The sequence below is a fragment of the Triticum aestivum genome, chromosome 6A, assembly GCF_018294505.1.
Source record: "Triticum aestivum cultivar Chinese Spring chromosome 6A, IWGSC CS RefSeq v2.1, whole genome shotgun sequence".
Classification (NCBI taxonomy): domain Eukaryota; kingdom Viridiplantae; phylum Streptophyta; class Magnoliopsida; order Poales; family Poaceae; genus Triticum; species Triticum aestivum.
In genome coordinates this window covers 53,258,031-53,273,575 of record NC_057809.1, presented here as the reverse complement: position 1 = coordinate 53,273,575, position 15,545 = coordinate 53,258,031, and the positions used below count along the sequence as shown (strand labels likewise).

Genomic DNA, 15,545 nt, shown 5'->3' with positions numbered 1-15,545 from the left:
GACAGTTGTTTAGGCTGGTCATAGTGGGGAGTAACTTATACTAGTGTCATGCATATGACACTAGTCTAAGTTACTACTCCCTCCGTCCGGGTGTATAAGTCATTCGCGTAGTTCTAGGTTATCGATTTGAGGAATTAAATATGTGTTATATGTCATGAAAAGTATACCACTAGATTTCCAAACGGATGTAGTTTCTAAATATATATTTTTTGTCACATATAATACATATTTAGATAGTTAAATTATCGACCTAGAACTACGCGAATGACTTATACACCGGGACGGAGGTAATACCTTTATAATGCAAAGTAACATAACATTAGTGTCATAGAGGACTTCATTTATTAGCTTGTAGACTCATCTTATCTTCGAAACCGCTATGTTACAGTAACATATTATGTTACTACTTCTCATTAACTACATGCCACATAAACAAAAAAAATTTAGAGTGCGCTATGTTACTAGCTAAGTTACTTCCACTATGACTAGCCTTATCAATCGTCGTCGAAACAAAACCCCGACCACCAATGCGTCCGTCCGTATCCACTCCGAGGCAGCAATTCCCACACACCCAACAAAAACTTTTCATTTTTCTTACTGTATATTAATTATAGATTAATATAGGAGGAAACTTTCCGCCCACAGCCCCAGCCTCGACCCGTTTTCGATAGGAACCAATCAAACCACTCATTATTGGACAGACGATTACGATTGAATCGACGAAAGGGGCGATCCGTGGGATGCGCCGATCGACCAATGAGGTGAGATGGATCCGCGGGTGGGATGGGAACAGAAGGAGGAGGAGAAACAAAAAAGAGAATCTCATGGGCGCGCCCAGGGTGAGGCCCAGGTCCCGAAGCGACGAAACAACCAAACAGTCAGTCAGTCTCCCGAAGCCTCCCCGCATCTCAATCTCATCGGCGCCGCCACCCACCCGCCGCCCCGCCTCCCTCCCTCCCGGCAGACCTCGCCGCATTTCATTTCATGGCCTCCGCCCTGTCTCCTCCCCTTCCCTCCCTCACCGAAAGAGTAGAGAAGAGAAGAGAAGAGACGAGAGGCACCGAGCGGTCAGGCGGCGGCCCAGATCAGTCCGCCACGGTCCGGCCATGGGGACCGGAGCTCCGAGCGGCCGTCCTTCTCGTCAAGGGCGGGCCTTGCTTCCTCCGTCTCCTTCCTTCCTTCCTTGTTCTCGGCCATGCCGAGAAGCAAGGAGGAGGATCTGCCCTACGGAAGGAAGGAAGAAGCCGCCGGTGCCGGCGAGCACAAGGAATCGACGGGGACGGCTGCTCCTCCCAAGGTAACCAACCCCTCCTCTCCTCTCCTCTTGTCACCCCCACACCGTTCTATTTGCATCTGTATGCGTACGCGGATTCAGTCATGTCATGTGCATATGCAGCTCAAACTGAAACCCAACCCCAACCCCAACGCCAACCCGCACCCATGGTCTGAAGCATTTTCATCCGTATGGTCCCAACTACAGTACATACAACTCACTCCAGAGTCCAGAAATCGCTCCAAACTTAACTATCCACCCCAAACGCCATCTCAAACTTTGGGACTGAACCCAATTCTCAAACTCAACCAAACCCCATGGGCTCTGCTCACTCAAGCATTCATCTTTGTTCTCTACGTATTCAGTTTGATTGATCAACTAGCAAACCAGCCAGTTCCAGTCTAATACACGGGGAAGCATGAGGGAGCAGCATGTTGTAGGTTTGATTGCTCCGGTGCCGGTGGGGCGACATGCAGGCGACCGCGGTAGCGACTCAAATTGAAAACCCGTATTTTCCCCCAAAAACAATTCCCAGGTTTATGCGTATGGACTCGACTCGACGCACAGGTCCCCCAGGTTTCTTTCACAAGCTTGTTGCTGTTTATATTGAGTTTTCTTGTTAGGGCCTGGTAGATACACATCTGGTTGGTTGGTAGGGTTCATTTCACAGTAGCATTGTTATGTCTCGGATTAGTCATGGCGATGATGCGAGTTCACACTGAGCCATTCCAACTAGTAGAAACTTGTGGAAATCTAGCAATGTGCTGCTGCGAGATTGAACGTACTCTATCATTTAAGAGTACTAATGAAATCTTTACTTCCTTCTGAGCTGATGAAATCTGTAGTTAATCAGTGGAAGGAAGAGTATTAATTTTTGGTGTCTTCCATTTATGCCCAGGGAAAACTATCAACATCCTGAAGGTGATAGGTTTCTGGGCTGGTAGCGACACTCGCTCAGACGCTCACAGACCAGACCTGTGTAGGTACGCTGGGGTCACCCTGGAAGTCTGAAGGTTTGCTTTATGAAGAAATAGTATATTATGCTTGTATGCAAGTACTTAATAATTTCAGTGTGAAGAACTCTTATGGTGCCGTTAGCATAACATGTTATGTTAACTTTGGTGTAATCCTTTGTTCTATAACTCACACTAGGAGAGAAGAAATTAACTAAAAACTGTTGTTGAGCATCGTACTGTGCTGTTGTTTTTGGTTTTCTTGCCATGTAGTTAAGTTCATTAAAAAAAATAAGCTCAGTACGAAGGTGAATCAATCAAACTTTTTTTTACTGGGTGAGAGTATATTTTGCTAGGAGGCAAGGAATTAGCTTAAGAGTCACTAACTGAAGGTGGGGATTTCCTTTCCCAACTTCAGAGTGGGTTCCATAGCCTACTTGTCCCAAAAGTTGATGCCAATCAAGTGCAATCTTGCTTCCGTTTGATTCTTGATGCCATTTTGTCCATGATCAGCTCAGCTCAGCTCGGTTTTCCATCATGTCTAAAGTTTTTCCTACAGGAATATTCTCTTTTTGTTTCTTTTCAGAATCCCTAAACCATGTACTCCCTCTGTTCTAAATTACTCGTCGCAGAAATGGATGTATCTAGAACTAAAATACATCTAGATACATCCATACCTGAGACAAGTAATTCGGAACGGAGGGAGTAGATGCAGAGCAAATATAGATGATACGAGTTCACACTAAACCATTCCACCTAGTAGAAACTTGTGTGGAAATCTAGCAATGTGCTGTTGCGAGATGGAATGTATACTCTATCATTTAAGAGTGATGAAATCTGTAGTTTTATTTTGAGTTGATGAAATCTGTAGTTAATCAATGGAAGTGTGTATTATTCAGGTGCCTTTCTTTTATGCCTAAGGAAGACTATTGATACCCTGAAGGTGATAGGTTTCACATCATTCTATATATGTTTGTATCCCTACTCAAGTGCAGCTTTGTAATTAAGACCATGTCGTGGCCTCAGCTACCCTTTAGCTCTCCGGTTATACATTTGCATTTGCATGCGTATTTGCAGTAGCAGTAGCACTTCTTCTCAACTAGATAGTTTTATTTATTGCCCTGCTGCTCTTAGTAGTTTTACCTTGCCACTTGAGCTTCTTACCATCTCTGTTATGTTAGATCAATTTTGCAAGTGGACATCTGACCATGGATGATGGTTGACATCGTGTTTGTACCTGTACCCTCACCTCCCATTCTTCCCAAACAGAGTGAATAGCTGTCATTTTTTTATGGACACCGTTGAAGAGTTTTAGTTGTGGTGGATGAACAGACTGAGTTTACTATGCAGCAGCAGCAGCAGCAGTCTCCCAATGATTGCATCTGCAGCAAGGAGCAGACTAGTAGTCTGCATCTACTTGTGCTGCCGAAATTTATTCTCTCTCTCTCTCTCTCTCTCTGTCTTTCTTTCTCTGTCTCTGTCTCTCTCTCCTGGATTGCAATGTAAAGCCATCTAGGCTACATTAATCGAGTCTAGTCACACAACATTATCATGATAGTTTGCTTGCTTTGTAACAATTGTAGATTTGTAGTCGATAACTCAAGCATAAATATGATACAGAGCAACTGCTTCTTGTCCATTTGCTTTATTACTGAACTTATTCAATAGGGCTCTTGATTCATGGCAAGGATTGTTTACTCCGATTGAGATGTGAAATGCAGGCACTAGGTGATGATGATGCAGTGGGTAATAATCACTCTACTTCTGGCCGCATCCCTCCTATTGTTGAGATGACAATGATCTTTATTTTGAGAACTGGGATGGTGATTATGATGCTGGTGGTAGAGAGTCAAAGCTCTGATGATTCTGGTTGTGAGGTAAATGATTACTGGAGTCTTAAGTTCAGTAGCCAAGAGTTTGATCATATGTATGCTCATATATGTGAAATCTTTGCCTTGCACACCTTGAGAACCCATGTTATTTAGTGTTTTGAGCTATCATGTAGTGTAGCATTGCATTGTGAAATTTGAACACTTGTTTCTTATTTTACATAGACAGAAGTTTCGCCATGTTAAATTTTTATCCTATTAAAAGCGTAATATCAGGAGTGAGTTGAATAACGTTAAACAACACCTCCTGTAGAGTAATCAAACAAACTGGAAAACAGTAGAAACTAAGTCTTTGTGATTTCCATGAATCAGAAATAAAAAATTTTATTTCTGTTAGACACTACCCGTTTGTTCCCATGTGAGAGAGGTTCCATTGTTCGTAACATCTTGCTATTCATTATAATCTACGGTAGCGCATAGAGAATGATAGGCGGGAACCCGTTGAACGAGTTCACGCCCGAGGGTGGCTCGATCTTCACGTCGTAGGATCGAATCGGGAGGGATAACTAGCTGCAAGCAGCCGGGATAACTAGCTTTATACCTGCCAAGGTTGGATGCAACCCGTATGTTGGGGATGGCTGACCGAAGCTACAAGAACTCCAACCTGCTGTCCGAACAATCGCAGAACCACAAACCGGGACTAATCCACACAAAATGGCCGGAACTGTAGAGCACGAACTAGGGGGAACCAGAGGCTCCTTCTCGCGAATCTGAATGAACTCACAAGAGCAAAGGTAGCAAGATCTCTCGGATCTCTCTAGCAGTCTTGCTGCATAAGCTTGTAGCTGAATGGTTTCGACAAAAGGTTCTCTAGAGGATGGGGGAGATGGGGTTTTATAGCAGGGACAACCCCCCTTAGCTAGGAGTGAAAATGGTTTCAAAAGTAAGCAAGTTTGCATGGCTTCCTTGGGTGAATAAGCAGTCAACTTTGGGAGTTGTTGCAGAGCTCCTCAGAAATTCGCGAAGTCTTAACAGCCTGGACACCTTCCATGAGAATGACTAGAACATTTGACTCACAACTCCAAATGATGTGAGGTTTTTTGCATTGGAAAGATAATTTGATGTAGCTTCTGTTGATGTACCCCTATGGCCCCGTCTCTCCATCATATGGGTGTGCCACACCAAAACATCAGAGGTAAAAACTGACAGCATCAACTTCACTTGAAACTTGTTTTCTCCAAACTTGTTCCTCCAAAGCGTTTGCTTCAAGAGCTCATAGGTTGTTGGATTGCTTCCATGTTATACCTAAGTTCAACCAACAACAATGGAGATGAAAGCATAGTTGTGTCATCAAGGTTACAAGGTAAACTTAAGTTAGCGTTCACCTGGTCACTTATTTGTTTGGCGCGACTTCTTGTGATTGGACCTATAATTGTTGGAGACTTGTCGATGGTTGTGGTGTCCTCATCATCCGCCCCCTCTTGAAGAGGAGTCGTCCTCGACTCTGATGGTCCAAAGTATGGAGAGAGGTCGGACACATTGAAAGTTGGACTAACACCATAATCTATCGGAAGGTCAATCTTGTAGGCATTGTCATTGATCTTTGCAAGAACTTTGAATGGACCATCTCCACGTGGCTGCAACTTGCATTTGCGTTGATCTGGGAAACAATCCTTCCGTAGGTGTACCTACACAAGATCACCTTCTTCAAACAACACCTTCTTTCTTCCCTTGTTTGCTCGTTTTGCATATTGTTCAGTCATCTTCTCAATATTTTCCTTGGTCTTCTCATGAATTTTCTTCACGAAGTCAGCACGCTTACTTGCATCAAGATTGGTTCGCTCCTGCAATGGTGAAGGCAAAAGATCTATGGGAGCAGCAGGTTTGCAACCATAAACAATTTCAAAAGGACAAAATTTAGTGGTCGAATGTACTGCCCCGTTGTATGCAAACTCCACATGGGGGAGACATTCTTCCCACATCTTCAAATTTTTCTTTAAAACTGCTCTCAGCATCATGGATAGCGTGCGGTTGACAACTTCAGTTTGTCCATCCGTTTGTGGGTGACATGTAGTGGAAAAGAGAAGCTTTGTCCCTAGCTTTTCCCACAACGTTTTCCAAAAATAGTTCAGAAACTTGGTGTCACGATCTGAAACAATAGTGCGTGGTACTCCATGTAGCCGCACGATTTCCTTGAAAAACAAATCAGCAATGTGTGAAGCATCATCGCTCTTATGACACGGGATAAAATGAGCCATCTTGCTAAACCTATCAACCACCACAAAAACTGAATCACTCCCCCTCTTAGTGCGTGGTAATCCAAGAACAAAATCCATAGAAATATCTTCCCAAGGTGTACTAGGAATGGATAAGGGCGTATAAAGTCCATGAGGGTTTAAAAGTGACTTAGCTTTGCGGAAAATCTCACAACGTAGTATGTAGCGCTCAACATCACGCCTCATCCTTGGCCAAAAGAAATGGTCAATCAGCACACTCTTAGTTTTCTTTGCTCTAAAATGTCCCATGAGACCACCAGCATGAGCCTCCTGCAAAAGCAACAAATGAACAGAGCAATCTGGGATGCACAATTTGTTAGCTCGAAACAAGAATCCATCATGCAAGTGAAACTTTTCCCAACCTTTCCCCTCACTACACTTTGAGTGTGGTTCAGCAAAATATGGGTCATTGGCATACAATTCTTTGATGCTTTGCAGCCCAAGAATCTTAGTATCAAGTTGTGAGAGTAAAATATGGCGTCTAGACAAAGCATCGGCAACAACATTATCTTTTCCTTTCTTGTACTTGACAATATAGGGAAAAGATTCTATGAATTCACTCCATTTTGCATGTCTACGGCTCAGTTTTTGTTGACCCCTAAGGTGCTTTAAAGATTCATGGTCGGAATGTATCACAAATTCTTTAGGCCACAAATAATGTTGCCATGTTTCTAAAGATCTCACAAGTGCATATAATTCTTTGTCATAAACTGAATAATTTAGAGTTGGACCACTTAGCTTCTCACTAAAATATGCAATAGGCCTACCTTCTTGCATTAGTACGCCTCCAATACCCACACCACTTGCATCACATTCAATCTCAAAAGTCTTACCAAAGTTGGATAGTGCAAGCAATGGTGTAGATGTCAATTTTTCTTTCAGCTCTTGGAAGGCCTTCTCTTGTGCATTTGCCCACCTGAAGGGAACATCTTTCTTGGTTAGCTCATTCATTGGGGCAGCAATGGTGCTGAAGTCCTTCACAAACCGACGGTAGAAACCAGCAAGGCCAAGTACGTTTCGTACTTGGCTTACATTTTGTGGAGGCATCCACTCACGGATGGCCTTGACCTTCTCATCTACCTCCACACCTTGACCTGAAACAACAAAGCCAAGAAACACAACTTTTTCTATGCAAAATGTGCACTTCTCCTTGTTAGCATATAATTTCTCCTCTCTTAGAACAACAAGCACACACCGAATGTGTTCAACATGTTCAACCAAAGTTTTGCTATAAATCAGGATGTCATCAAAGTAAACAACCACAAACTTGCCAATAAACATTCTAAGCACATGATTCATCAATCTCATGAAGGTACTAGGTGCATTTGTCAATCCAAATGGCATAACTAACCACTCATACAAACCAGATTTTGTTTTGAAAGTAGTTTTCCATTCATCACCCTCTCTCATTCTTATTTGGTGGTAGCCACTTCGCAAGTCAATTTTAGAAAAGATGGTGGCACCCGAGGGTGGGAACCCGTTGAATGAGTTCACGCCCGAGGGTGGCCCGATCTTCATGTCGTAGGATCGAATTGGGAGGGATAACTAGCTGCAAGCAGCCGGGATAACTAGCTTTATACTTGCCAAGGATGGATGCAACCCATACGTTGGGGATAGCTGACCGAAGCTGCAAGAACTCCAACCCGCTGTCCGAACAATCGCAGAACCACAAACCGGGACTAATCCACACGAAACGGCTGGAACCGTAGAGCACGAACTAGGGGGAACTAGAGGCTCCTTCTCGCGAATCCGAATGAACTCACAAGAGCAAAGGTAGCAAGATCTCTCGGATCTCTCTAGCAGTCTTGCTGCATAAGCTTGTAGCTGAATGGTTTTGACAAAAGGTTCTCTAGAGGATGGGGGAGATGGGGTTTTATAGCAAGGACAACCCCCCTTAGCTAGGTGTGAAAATGGTTTCAAAAGTAAGCAGGTTTGCATGGCTTCCTTGGGTGAATAAGCAGTCAACTTTGGGAGTTGTTGCAGAGCTCCTCGGAAATTCGCGAAGTATTAACAGGCTGGACACCTTCCACGAGAATGACTAGAACTTTTGACTCACAACTCCAAATGATGTGAGGTTTTTTGCATTGGAAAGATAATTTGATGTAGCTTCTGTTGATGTACCCCTATGGCCTCGTCTCTCCATCATATGGGTGTGCCACACCAAAACATCAGAGGTAAAAACTGACAGCATCAGCTTCACTTGAAACTTGTATTCTCCAAACTTGTTCCTCCAAAGCGGTTGCTTCAAGAGCTCATAGGTTGTTGGATTGCTTCGATGTTATACCTAAGTTCAACCAACAACAATGGAGATGAAAGCATAGTTGTGTCATCAAGGTTACAAGGTAAACTTAAGTTAGCGTTCACCTGGTCACTTATTTGTTTGGCGCGACTTCTTGTGATTGGACCTATAATTGTTGGAGACTTGTCGATGGTTGTGGTGTCCTCATCAGAGAAGAAGGTTGGGAGCCTGGAATGCTCTTTTCATGTTTAAATGTTAAAGATAAAGATGTACCAGGATGTTCAGTTTTTAACCTCTTGGGTTCGTATCATTGTCGGAAATATGTTCCTTTCATGTTTAAAATCGCTTCTGCTGCTTGTATGTATGCGTCTTGTAGTTTTTGTTCTGTCCATAGAAATGATTTTTTTAGCCTTCGGCTATGCACTGGCGCTTCTGGAGGCGTGTGCTGAGTATGCCCAAACCATCTCAGACGATGTTGGACAAGCTTTTCTTCAATCGGCGCTACCCCAACTCTATCTCGTATATCATCATTCCTGACATGGTCCTTCTTTGTGTGGCCACACATCCATCTCAACATGCGCATCTCCGCCACACCTGCATGCTGTCCACAATTTTAATCACAATGTTGCACTTACCTCTATTCTGGTTCTGGATGGAACTTTTATAATGGCATTCAGTTTCACTTTAGCAGTCCTTTTAATTTTTGTTGGTGCACCTGAGCAGATTCACACCATGTATTTGATATTACTTGATTTAGTACAACTATCTGTTCTGTTGTGTACTTTTTTGGTACATGGTGCCGTTCTTTAACAGTAGTTTATCCATAAGAAAATTGAGACCATGTGGTTTCTTCACGGTTTCATATTAGTCATTTCTGTTTGCTCTTCTTGATGCGATTTCCTCGTGCAGGCGCACAAGAGAAAGTGTGGTGTGCGCGGCGGAGAAGGCACCCAACATTACCAGCGAGTCTGTCAACCTGCGCCGGTGCTCACTTGAGGCCTCCCACCCTGCCCCTCCGGTGGCCTCTTCTTCTTCGACCGGTAAGCCATTCGGTTCCTCTCTCCAGCTTTCTCTTTTGTTCACTAATATGCTTGAGTCTTGTGACCATTCAAATTTCACTGGTTAGTGCAACACTTGGAACTGGTAATGTGAGTATTTTAGAGTTACCCCACAAAAAAAGGAAGTGTATTTTACACTTACGTCTGAACAACTAATCATCGTCTACCAACTGAGTAGCATGAGTTTTGAGAAAGAAAAACAGTTGATATGCTAACTAAATGAACATTAACAGAACTGAACCATGCTGCTACTTGCCAAGTATATCTGCAAGTGTGGTATTTTTTTACTGGCAGCACTCTGTTACATACATACATAGGTGCTCAACGTTGTTGCAGTATATACATTTGGATGAGCCAGACCATGTTTCACATAGTGGAATCAGTGCTCTAGAGCATGTGGGTAGTTAAGTGCAGCTTTCATCATTCACTTGAACTGCTCTATGTGATGAATTACATATTTGAGCATGGATTCTGGATGCTTGCTCTCTTGGAAAATGATGTACTATTTCTCAGCTTCGTCTGTCAAACTATACTATTCTAATTTCAATGTACGTTTAGAACTTTAAGCGCTTATTTTTTTGAGCTGATGAAATCTGTAATCAATCAATGGAAGAGTGCCTTTCTTTTATGCCCAAGGAAAACTATAGATATCCTGAAGGTGATAGGTTTCAGATCATTCTATGTATGTTTATTCCGATTCATGGAAAGGATTGTTTATTCCGATTAAAATGTGAAATGCAGGCACTAGGTGATGATGATCCACTGGGTAATAATCACTCTACGTCTGGCCGCGTCCCTCCTATTGTTGAAAATGACGATGATCTTGATTTTATGAACTGGGATGGCGATGCTGATGCTGGTTGTAGAGAGTCAAGCTCTGATTATTCTGGTTGTGAGGTAGATGATTAATTACTTATTTTCAGATCAGTAGCCAATAATTTTTGAACATATGTATGCTGATATATGTGAAATCTTTGGCATGCACACCTTGAGCACCCCTGTTACGTACTGTTTTGAGCTCTCATCAGTGTAGCATTGCATCGTGAAATTTGAGCACTTGATTTTTTTACTGGAGTCATCATTTAAGGGTGTGATAAAACCTATAGTTTTTTTTCACCATGTTAATGTTTTATCCTAAAAGAGCGTAATATATGGAGTGAGTTGAATAACGTCAAACAATACCTCCCGCATAGTAATCAAACTGAATGTATTATTGTCCTGCTTGTTTGCAATTTTCATGAATCAGAAAATTTATTTCTATTAGACACCGCTCATTTTCTCTTCAGTTCTTATGCATTTGAATATTAGTAACAACTAAAAAGGCTTACGACTTGTGGAGGTATGTTGCTACAGGAAAATTATATTCCAGGCGCTTTAATCAAGAGAAGATATTACACACACTACAAGCGCTTTAACCTGTAGAAATCCAAATTAATGCAACGATTATGGTTTCTGATTTGAGGCCAGAAGAAATAGAAGCTATACTTGAATGCTGAATACTATAGGTTTTAAACATTCATTTGGAGTTGCCGCCCATTTGAATGAGTTGTAGTGGGCGCTTTAACCTGCAGAAATCCAAATTAATGCAACAGTTGTGGTTTCTGATTTGAGGTCGGAAGAAATAGAAGCTAAACTTGGATGCTGAATGCTATAGGTTTTAAACACACATTTGGAGTTGCCCATTTGGATGAGTTGTAGTGGGTGCTTTTAAACACAAAAGGAAAAATTTAAACTCAAACAAGCACAAAATGGAACTTTTGAAGACTAGGTTTCAGCATTCCATTCAACTTAAGGAATCAACTCCAATATTCTTAGCACCGGCTCCAAAAAAAATATACAACTAGCATTCTACTCAGTTGGGCTCCATCTTTTTTTGACTCAATATTTAGTGGTTTCCACGCGATGAAACACATTTGTCCCTTGCACATGTGAGTCTAGATCAGGATGCCATGCATCACATCTTCATAGACTCGATGGGGTCTCATGCCCTCGCCTCACACGCTTTTCTGATTCAAACTAGATTTGTATGGCTGTTAGGTTATTTTGCATGTGTAATCTGAAATAAATAAATAAAAATAGGCCGATTCTACTCTAATGCATTATTAGTCTCAAAACTTCCAGTTATGCTTGCATTATTGACTTGTTATTTGTGATTACCACACTAAATTGGGTATTTGGGTGCTATGATGTGCAGGCGTTGGATAATCGGGTTTGAGAGGCTGACTGACACTCAGCCAGAGCTATACGTCCACATTGTCCCTGACAAGGCCACAACCAAACTAACGTTTACCGAAAGCAGTATTGGTATCCCTCACTGTAGAGGAAGCTCTGTCCAACACTGGAGGCGGTTCAAAGACGTCAGCATCTGCAGGCATGCCAAGCTATCCCTCATGGCTGATCCTGTCGGGTTTCCCTATTTTCCTGTCGGTTTTGGGCTCACAGAGATTTTTCAGTTTCTGGTAGTGAACTAACACCGTCCTGGCGGGCACCCTCGCCGGCCTGAGTGTCCTTGGCTGGTACCTCCCGTTGAAGCCAAGAAGACGGAGGTCGTCGACTAATTGTGGTCTATGGACGTTGGTCAGCCCCTGTACCGCATGGTTTTACTTACAGCACATGGACAAGTGCAATCATGATGCAGATAATAAGCTTTCGATGTTGGCGAACTGCCTTGCCTATTTAGCTGCTTCCTGTGGATTTGAGATCGAGATGATGAATTGTATCACTCCGTTTCTAAATATAAGTCTTTTTAGAGCTATCAATACGGACTACATATGGATGTATATAGATATATTTTACAGTGTAGATTCACTTATTTTGCTCCATATGTTGTCTCTATTGGAATCTCTAAAAAGACTTATATTTAGGAACGGAGGGAGTAGTTTGTAGTTGTTTTGCTATGGCGGTTGGCACCTGAGTATGGTATGGTGGTGTTGCATTGCTGCTGCTTAGTTGTTTTGCTGCTGCTGCATTGCATGGTCTTCTGATGTGAATTCTCCCTCGTGGTTGGTTTGGTCGATATCTTTGTTGTCGTATGAAACATTAGTCCACATTTGCTTGGCTAGATCAATCTGTGGATTTTTCAGCAAGCACAACACTATGTAAACTAGATGACACCATGCCCGTCGCCGCGGGAATTGTTTGCAATGTATTTACATATAGAAGATTACCATAACCTATTCCACAGGATGTAAAAAACAACCTCATCCTTTAAAATGCTTGACAATACCTTGGGTACAAAACTGTTCAGTTTGGGTCTGTTCCACTTTATAGTTAGGTATAAAATGAGGGAGAGGTGGTTCCTTGTTTGTTATGTTCTATACATCCTCTGCTCTTGGGCTCGAAATGTCCAAAGCATTCCTGAGCTAGTATAATAATGGTTCCGAAGCACTATGACTGTTGGTTGCTCCACCAGTTATAAATGGTGCTGCATATTATTTTCATTTTGTTGGTGACATATCACTGATCTTACTTGAGATGTTTATGTGATGGCTCTGTGTCAAGTCATTTGTATACCTGACTGTTGGTTCCTCGGCTACAAGTAGTTCCGGTAGGTTCATGGTTTTCCCCTCTGACCCGCCTTGATCTAGGACCTAGTTTTCGAGCCCTTTTACCAAAGGCATGTTATATATGTTTGTCAAACTCATCAAGTTGGGATTAGTGTTTTTTGTGCTGATCGAATAGCATTTGAGCAACTGGTTAATGTGCTGTTGGACATGAACTTGTTATAGTAGTATAGTGGCTATTTTTGGTCCTTCATAAATCATGCTATTGTGCTGGGCCATGGTGTTTGGTTCCTAGAGTTTGTTGAATAACTGTGGTACTGGATTTACTTGGATTGTTTAGTTGCTACTGTGTACCAGACTAGACTTGTTGTAATTCAAATGATATGCTTTCTTGCCCATGTAGCTGAATTGGCTTTTAGAGTTCATTTTTCATGCTTAGGCAATTCTTGCTCTAGTTTCATAGGATAAGAAGAGACCGATATTCTCTAGTTTATCTTTTACCGAGTGTTAGTGTTGTGCTTTGTGTTTGCTGAAAAGACGCATGGCATACTTGAGCTATTCCCATGTGTTTTGCTGTGCGCAGTGAAGTAGTAGTATGATCGGTGTTAAACTGTTCTTTTGATTTGATGCATATGTTGTTCTTCAGATGCATGGAAGTGGCATTCTAGTGCCATCGAGATTGATGATGAAGATGTTGTTACCTGCAAAAGTATGAAGGCACCGGGGGAGAGAAGTGCCTTCGCGAGCGTCAACCGGAGGAGCCTGCAGGGTTCTCTATAAAGGTGATCCTGGACGGCGAGGGGTGCAAGGCGTTGTGCGCTGAGTTCTCCAAGGTCATGCAACAGGTAAAGAACAAACAAACCAGCTAACCGGTATTCTTTTTGAATAACACTTAACTATGTACGAATATTAGACTGATAGAAACTTGGGGGCTGGGTGAGTCGTTAATGCTCACAATGGAACTGTCACATTGTTTTCTTGAGATTATTGATGAAATGTTGGTTTCCGAAACAACAATGCATTTATTTTCGTGAGATCGGCGCATGAACTTTCAGTAATCTACATACATGACTTCGGTTTGCAGAACATAGCTGTGCTAGTACAAACATCATGGCATTTTCCCACGACTTTGATTTTCAATAAAATCTGTTGTTTTATATATGCCCTGATGCCCTGCTAATACTTAATAACATGCCGATGACTTGTTTATGACCTGTCTGCAGAAAATGGAACAAGAGAAGCAGGAGAAGCTCGCACACAAGGTATGCCAGCATACAGTTCCTTGAACCGCTGAACTGGGTAGTGAGTTTTCATGGTTTATTTCCGTAGTTCTTCTCTTCTTGTGATACCGTGTACAACAAATTAGCACCCATATTTACATGCCCAATAGACATGTATGTTTTAGCCTCCTATGTTGAAATGCATTACTATATATGCTCTGTGCATTACTATCTCTTGAGCCATTGAACTTTTTTTTCGAGAGAACACAAGAGAGCTTGTGTTTCATTGCATTGAAAAGAAAGAGAGTTTTGGTTACATTCCTCCTAGGAGGTTGTTGCAATGCTCATGAGCACATCAGTGGACGTCCCATTTTTGGGGTGTGGTGGCACAAAGCCCTAAAGCACCGGCGCTATCCACTAGTAGAAAAAGGGTCAAATGTGCGACACATTAGTCCCGGTTTGTAACAGAACCGGCACTAATGTGTCCATTAGTTCTAGTTCCAACGGCTAGGAGGGAGGAGCTCTTTACTATCGGTTCGTGGCGAACCTCTAGCACCGGTTCGTGCCACAAATCGGTACTTAAGAAAGTGGTGGCAGGATGTTGTCAGAGTGGGGCCCCTCCAGCACCTTTAGTACCGGTTCGTGGCACGAACCGGTATTAAAGGTCGTCCTATATAAACCCTTCGTCCACCCGCACTCTGTTCTTCCCCCTTACCCCTCTCCCTCTCCTCTGTTCTTCCCTTCTTCCTCTCGAGTTCATCACAAATTTTGCTCAAAATTTGTCAAGATTTGCAGGCCACCATCCATTCAAATGATCACAAAGGTTAGCAACTTTGTCCTTTCATCTCTCATTGCTAGATTAGCTCTTGCATTGGTTTATATAGTGATTAATTGTGGGTTTTAGTAATTTGGGAGGAATTATATGTGGTAGTATTTGATTTATATGCAAATTGAGGTCAAAATAACACTTAGTTTGCATATGTAGGTGTGGTTTACTTAATACCTTCTAAATCTCTGTCGTAACCATCGTCGATCGCCCGCACCGTCCCGTCGCCGGCACCACCTTTGTGGTGAGCCTCTTGTTAATGAAATTTTATATAAAAAATTGATGTTTGTGTGATTTCGATATATAGTTACTCGTATAATTATCTTACCCGTATGTTGTTTGTTATACATAGTGCCTTGGTTTTGATA

General features: G+C 42.3%; 2 long non-coding RNA genes across 3 annotated transcripts; both read left to right on the top strand.

Moving 5' to 3' along the window:
* Positions 1-855: 855 nt before the first annotated feature.
* LOC123131957 (uncharacterized) lies at positions 856-11,998 on the top strand. Of its 2 annotated transcripts, none has more exons than XR_006464431.1 (6): positions 856-1,297; positions 2,172-2,286; positions 3,948-4,103; positions 9,480-9,610; positions 10,370-10,525; positions 11,823-11,998. It is a non-coding gene; the product is annotated as an uncharacterized lncRNA (long non-coding RNA). The 2 variants fall into 2 exon arrangements; XR_006464430.1 differs by having other exon boundaries at positions 857-1,297; positions 2,172-2,256.
* Positions 11,999-12,078: 80 nt separating this feature from the next.
* LOC123131958 (uncharacterized) lies at positions 12,079-15,103 on the top strand. Its single transcript, XR_006464432.1, has 3 exons — positions 12,079-12,205; positions 13,778-13,976; positions 14,355-15,103. It is a non-coding gene; the product is annotated as an uncharacterized lncRNA (long non-coding RNA).
* The last annotated feature ends 442 nt before the right edge of the window (positions 15,104-15,545 follow it).